Consider the following 9,520-nt stretch of genomic DNA (forward strand, 5'->3'; position numbering starts at 1 on the left):
AAAGACATTACCATATAGGATTTAAACCATATATTGTTCTTTACATTTTGTATGACCACTGCCCACAATCTGATCTTCATCTTAACATAGTGATCTAACTGTATAAGATCACAGAGTAAATAACAAAAGCAGAGCTCAATTTTAAAGCACATTGTAGTGAAGTATTTGAAAAATACAGCACCATGTTTTGTTTAATATTTTCCATGGAAACTTAGGGTTTTTTTATATAAATACAACAAAAATGCTAACAACTAATTTATATGAAGAATATGCTTTATCTCTTCTCTCTGTATAAAGAAGTCATCTTTCTGGCTGTAAATAGTATCAAAAGCTATTATCATCTCATAAAATGATTACTCTGGTGAATAATATTTCTCCTTTTTTAAAAAAAAAAAAACAAGAGAGTAGATTTGGTGTATTTTCTAGAAGCTCTAAATAAAAGTTGTACTTGTGATGGCCTTGACCAGAGCTGGGCAATTAATCCCAACAGGGCCTGCAATCATTTCTGTACATTTCATTTCATTTTGGCTATGTCTGTGTTGCACTTTGTTTCACATCATTCCTGCTTGAATCTTGGGAAAATGCATAGCTGCATCCAGACTCCATATTTAATCAAAAAGCAAGGTTCAGTTTGCATAAAATCCATCCCAAGCAGAAATGGGTGACCTGCAAACTTCATTGGTCCAGCGCAGGAAGCACAGCAATCAAGGGCCAGATCAACAGCCTCAATTCCACTAGCAGAACTAGGAAGCTGCCTGCCAGATGGTGCAGCCCAGGCAGTTTCTGATGGACAGGCTGAAATACACGTGTGTATTTACGCCATGCATTGGTTTAACATTTGCCTCCAGTGCCTGAACCAAACACAGATGGTTGGTTTTACTGTTGCTGCTGCTCTACGGTCCTGCATGTGTTCGGCCRACTCAGGTCCTTGCTTCACCCACACAGGCGAGAGCCCAAAGACATCACTGTAGTAGCCATAAAAACTAACAGCCCAGAGCTGTAGATGGTGGTAACAGCAACCAGGCTACATAAGTTTTAATAGATGGTTGTAGCTTTTACAGGCGCTCAGCAACGTTGCCAAGTATGGATGGCTCCTTGTCATGACATATGGAGTCCTCCCATAGCTCAGTTCGCTGCCAGACTCAGCTATTGCTGTGAACCTCAGAACCACTTCCACATTTTAGGTTTCACCCATTGCATTGAGTTCCAGTATTTAGATTTTCTTTCCTTTCCTTCTGAACCAAACAACGGGCACACACACAGCTTGCAGGTGCAGCTTTCCCCACTCAGCTTGCAAGGGTCGGCTTTGCTAAGTGCAGCTGGCTGCCTGATTAAACAGGCAGCAATTCCCATGTCAGGGCCCAAGAGGCATCCAGCAGCTGTCTTGCTCTCACAGGCTGCTCTGATTTCTATGTAAATGGTTTTATGTAGCTGGTTTCCCCTCACACTCACCCTTCAGCCGCACCACGATGTAATCGGGTCAGGACAAAGCCCGGTGTGGGTTTGCTTTACCTCCAAGAACAAATATTTGGCATGAACAAAAGTCCCTGGCACACCCAAGGGACGCCAGACGTGGAAAATCTGCCCATTTATTTATGAGACAGAGACTGTTATGAGGGGACCTTCTAGCAAATAAAAGAGATGCCAAACTTAGCCGGCCTGAAAGCTGCCCTGCAGTGGGTCCTTTCACCTTCCCGTTCCTGCCCTTCTCCTGTTTAATTTAGGACAGCCACCAACTTCACAGRTGCATTTTGATATCAGTGCTAAGTGTGCAAGCTGCAGAGCAGTATTATCCGTGCTTCCCAGACGGACACAGATCCCTGTGCCAGCGCTAACAACACTGCTCACTTCCAAGGAGCTCGGGGCTTGCTTGGGCTCTCAGCCCAATAGTCCCAGCTAGAAACTGCTTCACCTACTTACAGTAGCCTTGAGGGGAGGTCACATCACAGCCTGGGTCCTTTKGGCAGATTCCTCCTTTATGGCTCACTTGCCAGCAACAGTAACTAGTTTTTCCCCACTTCCTTCTTTGCCACTAGCTCCATTGTAGGCAGACAAAAGGCTCTATCCTGGCATGTGACGTTGGGAGACAGAAGGCACCTCTTTTGAAGAGTCCATGAAACGCTGGTCTCAGCAGTAGGGAAAAAATAGCTTTTGGGGCTGATGAGTTTCTTGGCATCAGCAAATGTAGACTCTTACAGAGAGCTCCCAGGCACTGCAGGCTGAGGGCAGCTATTTCTGCATTAGTTAATTAGGAATGGGAGTCCACCTGGTACACAAAACATTTCCACTCCTTTATTTTGTCCAGAGTGAATATTTTCCTTCCCCTTGAGTCCTTTTTGTCTACTTTGTTTTGCAGTGGAGCCCCATGCAAGCTCAGGGAGGACATAAATGGCTTGTGCTCTGCTGGGTCCTTTGGCCTCACAACAGCTACACGTCTGTCCTTCTGGGCACCCCTGGCTCTGTGGTCTCTCCACATGAGAACGTGGCCGGGCAAACAAGACAGCTCTTTGTAGAGCAGTGACTAAAACCCAGACACCCCAAAACGTAGATTTTAAAAACTGGGCCATAAATCTTGCTGCTTCTTCTGAATGAGCAAGAGAGAACCCAAAGTCCCTGGCTGGCTGGAGTAAGAGGCACTCTGCTGAGCAGGGAAGGAGGAGGCAAATTTCATCAGGTTGATGGCTAAACCGGTAACTGAGGCTCTCTGTGGTTGTAGTCCTCACTTTTCCTTGCTTTTCTTGAGATTGCCCAAAATTTGAAGTTATCTTACATGGAATACACCTCTCTTGGTCCCTCTTTCAGGCAAGAGGAAAACTGCATTTCTGCTTTCCTGTCACTTCAATAGACAATCTAAAGAGTTATTTATACATATTTTCCTAATAGTTTCAATGCTTTCTAGGACTGGGTTAGCTAGATTGGAAAAGTTCGAAGATCAAAGGAGATCCCGTTCTAAATAGCAGAAAAATGTTAAGGGGATTTCACATCGAGAGCTGCAAGTGAAGCCAAGAGAGAAATGAGTTGCTGCTGAAGTCAACAGAATTACACAAATAAAGCCTCAAGGATCTGGATTTTCTGATGACCCAAGATAATGTTGCCCTTCATGTCCAGGAACTTCCTATCCAGTCTGTAAAATCAGACTGTTGTGTCTAAGAACACAACATTTACATTCCTTCCTTCACACATGAACTGCTCGGGTGGACAGATGGATTTAGCCCTCTGATAAGTTAAGGATAAGCCAACTAGTTTGTAAAAAATATATATAGTATGCTAAAAACTGTTAGATTCTTTATCTGCTTATTAAAGCACTTCAAAAACTTTTGACAGATTTTCATACAGTTCTGCATTTCCTCGTTTAAAGCAGATGTACTCAAAAACTTAAAAATATATCTACACAGAGAGTTATTTATCCTCTATCTATCCATGTTTGTGGCAGGAAATACTGAAAACATCGTGAAACCAAATAAAGCATGTTCCATGCAGTTGCCTCAGCACATATACCTGGAATTTGAAATTCTCCAGGCTGAGGCATTGATCTAATAGTGGCAGATGAGACATGGGGCTCTCAGGATACACAGACCATTCCAGGCAGCTGGAAGTCAGATGGGGGAATCTTAGAGTATCTCAAATGTCACTGGACGTGTGTGCTCGGGGAAGTGACTCCAACTCCGATTTTCCAGACAGCACAAGGCTGCCAAGGTTCGTGCTTGAACTTTTAGGTATTTATTGATTTGTGAGATATGGGCAGTACGTTCTTTACTAGCAGGGACACAAACACTCTGGATGGGGATTTGCCTATGTGTCCATCACAAACAACTTGAAACAACATGTCCTGGAGTAGTTTGGTTTTCTGGTTGTGTTGTCTTCCATTGTGTACRTATGTAACTGCAGGAAATATGAAGAATGGGAAGAAAAATTGAGAGAAAATGATTTCTCAAACTAGACCAAGTGAGTTGAGATGACAAATTCTATTGAAATACTTTGAAAACTTTGCAGAGTTGAATGAGATAGGGAAACCCTTGGACATCTACAGGAACTGGCAAAATACAAATTATCAGAACAGGAAGAAATGTGTTTTGAATAGGTCAGAAGAATTTAATCTCCTATTTATGATAGTTTCTAAAAATGCACTAGACAGAGTATTTGTGGCAAGCTGCTGTGACAACAAGCTAAGGGAAAAACAAGCCCATTCAGGAATTATTCCCAGTAACGATCTATCAATTATGGAATAATCCTCACAAGAGAAAATATTGGAATAGATCAGACAGGGCACTCAGGAACAGCAAGGAACAACCTGACAACCCTGAATTAGCAGGAAGAATTCACTAAATTGGGCAGGCCCCCCTTTTCTTCAAACTGGCCTGCACTTATGCAATGYATCTGCAGAAGGTATCAAGTTATTGTACTAACATGGTAAACTTCTATTTTATTTAGAGTGTAGCATGTATTTGCACAATAGTAGTGGCTAAATGAAATAATTCTTCCCTTTGTGCACTACAATAAGATTTTTTAAAACATGGTCTCAAGCTGTTTTTTTTTTTTTTCCTTTCTGCCTCCATCAGTGACATGCAAAGGATGGGGTTATCTGCAGGATTCCTTCTTCCACTGCTCAGATGAAAGAGCTGCCTATGGAAACTGCAGCTGGGGCCAAATACCTCTGTATGAGATTATAATCCTATGTGCTTTCCAGCTGCAACTCATCAGGGCTTAGAGCTAATGCTCGGCCGAACTTTTTCTGCTTGTCAGTGCTTTCCAGCCAAGGATTAATTCCCAGTCTGCTCCCAGCACCGCACATCCTGCCTACCTCTGGCAACATTATGATGTCCTTTAAAATAAACTCACCTAAAACCAAAAAAAAAAAAAAAAAAAACCCATTCCCCAGTATGATTTTTTGTGAAACCACTTTTCCGACAGAGCTGCATTGGGAAGCAGTTAGGTGCTTTCTCAGAAGACATCATCCGTATCGGCAGTCATCAGCAGACTGGGAACCAGCTCACAGACATAATCTCAGCACAGCTCGGATGCAGCTAGCGCAGTGTGGCCAGAGAGATTTAAAACCTCCTTCCATCAATACATATTGTGCCTGTAAATTATCAACTCCTGCAGTGTCAGGCACACTTCAAATCGATACGGAACCTAATCTCCACTCCGGTTGTGTATTGATTTAACTACATTGACTCAAATTCAAGTATAGTAAATCAATAGAGCTCCCTAGCACTGACACAAAACTCTGCTTACAGGTACTTCTATCAGTGTAGCTTRCCCCAAGAAGAAAAAAATAGCAGGATTAATTTTTTGCCCAGGTTTCCTGGGGGATATGGCTGGGCAGTCACAAGCAGTTAARTCAGCTCTTAAAGATATTTGTTAAGCTAGTGGTGCAAGGCATTTAAAAGTGCAACATGCTATTGAAAGGAAGAAACTCCCAGAAAACGTTGGAAAAAGCAGCTAAACTGATTCCTGCTTGCAGGATGCTCAAGGATAACCAGGCGGTCATCTGCCACAGCAAAACATAGTAACCTGGCCCAGTTTCAATAGTGGTTGGACGTTGGAGTCAACTGCGTTAAGCCAGTGTGGGGCTAGGTTTAAAATGTACCCCTGGATTTGCAGAGAACTAGATTGTGTGCCAGTTCTAGCAGAAATTTCTTACTTGGTATGAGGTGCTGAATAATAAGAAGGAAATCACAAACGTGGCTGCACGGGAATGGTGGGATCGCATGGGAAGAGGCAAATTGTTTCCTAGCAACACTTGCTGTAGGCTGGTTAGTCTCCGTTAGCATTTTCGGGCTAATAAACTGCAATTTTTGATCTGTGCTGCCTCTCTCTTGCACACCTGTACTGAAAGGGGAATTAAAAACATTAGAGAACACAGGAGCAGGATCCATCTGTCTTAAACTATGCATATGAAAGTGAAATATCTGAATATACCTGCACTGTGTTTCGGCATTTCCCTATCTCCATCCTGTAGTATCATGTGCTTCAGCTTCAGGAATACCCCTTGGCTAATTCTGCTCTCAGTATCATCAGTGAGAGACCCTTATCTTCACCGGTAATAGCACAAAGCTCTCAGGTTTTACTCGTTCCTTCTGCAGCTTTATTTCACACTATGCCATTAGAGAATAAGGTAAGAACCATTTTCTGTGCATGTGTGTAAATGTGTKGACATCTCTTGGCATGCTGGGACTGAGGCCTCTGCTCACCTATTGCAATGAGGATAATTAATGACTGCAACTCAGTAGCAACATTTTGTGAAAGTATTTAGAAAATGCCTTGAACCTCCAAGGCTACAAAAGCAATTCCTACTAAACCATTCAACACCCCTTTATACACCATGCGTGACCTGCGTGCACTTTGCATCAGTGTCAGCTCACGGTCTGAGCAAAGATTTCCACATAGATGCTGAGGAACCAGTGCCTTAATCCACTTCCCAAGCTCTGTTTTCTCCTTGCAAGCTCTGCTCACTTCTCCCCAGCTCGACAGTAACTTCCATAGCTCTCCTCTTGGAGAGCTCCGTGGATTTTAAGTCCAGTTTCCTTTCTGCAAGGGGAAAGAATGTGAGACATGCCTTAGAGCGCACGTAAGTTTTCATGTTGTCCTCAACTCCTCTGTGTTGCCAGAGGAGAATAAATCTCCCAGTTCATGCAAACGATGCACCAGCTCCTCTGTCTCATTTTTTTGCCCCTCATTTAGGGTTATTTGTGGTGTTTCTCTCCCCAAGAGGAAGACTGTAGAATGAGCCTTATCAGACACCAGAGAAACCAGGTAGGAGAAGAAGCCACTAAAGAGCCACTAGCCGTGGGAAAAGCCTGTGCCAGCCCTAGAACTGTGTTAGGACAAGAGCAGCAGCTCAACCAGCAGACTCAAAATCTTTCAAAAYGAGGCTTCTTTCATTCCACGGGACTGTCTGTTCACATCCTGCGTTCAGTTTTTATCTGCCATGAAAAACTCTGCGGGCAAGAGGAGAGCAAGCAGGCTTTTTGCCACCAAAACAAAGCGGGGACTGATTAACTGAAGAGGGAGAAGAGGTCTCATTTATTCGAGTTATTTAAAACTCTGCAGTCTTGGTTAGCAGCTGTTGGCCTTGGACRAACCAGCTCTCTGTGAAGGCTGCAGTGCTGGGAAGGGGCCACCCGCCGCCGTGACTCACCCGCACTGCCTGCAACAAAGGCTGCTCCGGCTGGCAGGAAATATAAGCCCCAAACTCCTTACTTTTCCTGGCCTAATCTGTGAGTAGATCAACACAGGGAGGGAGGGGGACAGAACTATTTATTTCTCTTTCTATTCAGGTTTAGAAAGGCCARGGAATTGAAAGGGCCGGTGAGCAGGGACTAGACAGCAAGACTCCAAACCCCAGTCATTTGCTTTAGGACCWGGGTCTACCACATTTGAGTGTCCTGAACTGAGTATTTGGGGTTTCAAGCTTTTCAGAGATGCTTGGCATCAGCACCCGGACACCTTCGTGTCAACTGACCTCAGCAATAATTTCTGTGGGTGCTGTGGCTCAGTTTACCCCCACTGAAAGCACCAAAACACATGAGACCAGGGGCTTATACCAAGGGAGAAGTGAGCATTGCCACAGGGATCTCCAAAAGGGAGGAGTGTCGTTAGCCACRGAGCCCCTGGGCATGGAAGATGTACAGGCACCCAAACACCAGGGGTGCTTCTGAATGTTGTAACTATCTGCCAATATTTTGTTTAATTCTATATCTAAAATACATCCTGAAAGTAATCTGTGCACTACATCGATCTGTCACGAACGTAACGAACGTGCAATTAAATGAATTAATGAATAAGGTGRTACACCAATAAAGCACTGCTCTCCTTGTGAAGTGCATCATATTGAAAGCAGTGGCATGTTCCTAGTAGCTTTTTTAAATTTGGAGGAGACAAATAGACCACCTCTGGTTTTAAGTTGAGGATGGGATCCTTCTCTTTACCTGGTCAATCCATGGTTAATAAGAAAGAGTCTTTTAAGAAGTACATAGGAGGCTGGTCTGCTGAAACTTCTGCCTGGCCAGGCTGGTTGATGGTTTCACCCTAGTCCATCTGACTTGGATTCCATTTTTCACTTTTATTTTGATTGTAAATTCTTCATGGCAGAGTGTGAGTTTTTGTTCTGTGGTTGAACAGAACTCAGAGGAATCATATSTGGGTAAGAGGACAACCCAGGAACATCCCCAAATGATAACTTGCGGAAACTAGAAGCAGAAAACTCAGCGTATGTTTTTCCTCAGCGGGTAGGTCCATGGGACTGGGGCTGCACATACGCATCTCCTCTGCTGCAAGACACAAGCCAAGCCAGAATCACTCTAAGAGACGTGTAACTGTGTTCAGGTAATGCAGATCCTGAGCTAACACTCCAATTCTCAGCAGGAGCCACGAGCCCAAACCAGAAAGCGTTGCTTACCAGAGCCAGGAGAGGAAGGGAGGTTATTTCCTTCCCTACAGAGCACTGGAGAAGAAGCGAGGAGTCCCCAAAGCGCGTCAGAGCATGCCGAGATTTTACGACTTAAATCCTGAGATTGCAGAAAGCTTCTTCAGCAGGACCAGCCCACRTAACGTGTCCTAACCGTGGGGACTCCAGGTCTGCCCTGAAACAGAATCTTCTTTCAACCTCCAAGAATTTTACACAACTAATTCTCTAATATTCAGTTACCTGCACCCAGAATACTAGACAATCTTCATGCAGCTAAAAATATTGGGTGCCTGCAATACCTCAGCCCTAAGTTTCTTTAGCAGAGGGGCAATGGTGCAGTTGTCTGTTCATAAGCAGCACAGCCTCCCTCCTCCGCAGCCCTTGGCCCTGCAAGATTCCCTCTGGAAAGGCAAGGGGGGATTTCAGCRTAAAGGTAAGGGGGGATTTCAGGGTATCTATTAAGTCCTCAGTTGCTGAACTGCCAACAGCTAAGCTAATTTTCCCCTCTTGCAATGGACCCCAGCCAAGGACCCCAGCCARTGACCAGGAAAACTGCTGGAAGGTGTCCTGTTGATTTCAAAGGCTGTCTAACAACATGGGTCCATATACACTCAGAATTAACTGCAAACTCATTTCCTACAGGCCACAGGACTGTCCTCTGTTACCTGTAATTAYCAGTTATTATTGTCATTACTGGATTTGAATTAATGCCCGTGAGTGCAGATGGACAGATATTATTATCAGAAATTCTACCAGTTAAAAGACTTTCTTAGATCTTAAAACAAAAGAGAATGGTACCAGATGCTGCCGTTCTGCATCCTCACAGCTGCTAACCAGCTCTTACTCTGTAGTGTCCACAGCAAAACTGTGATGTCTTTTTAGTGAATTGTAAAATTTGTCCAAAAACTCTTTATAAGCTGCAGCAAGAAAATCAAATCCTTAAGCTGAACAGCAGAAACTAGTAAAGCTGCCAAGGGAATGTTAACAAGTTAGCTAAAGTCACAGATCATGAATGATGAAAGAGAAGAGAAGAGAAGAGAAGAGAAGAGAAGAGAAGAGAAGAGAAGAGAAGAGAAGAGAAGAGAAGAGAAGAGAAGAGAAGAGAAGAGA

Source organism: Nothoprocta perdicaria, unplaced genomic scaffold (genome assembly GCF_003342845.1).
Source record: "Nothoprocta perdicaria isolate Ctin4 unplaced genomic scaffold, notPer1 scaffold_127, whole genome shotgun sequence".
Classification (NCBI taxonomy): Eukaryota; Metazoa; Chordata; class Aves; order Tinamiformes; family Tinamidae; genus Nothoprocta; species Nothoprocta perdicaria.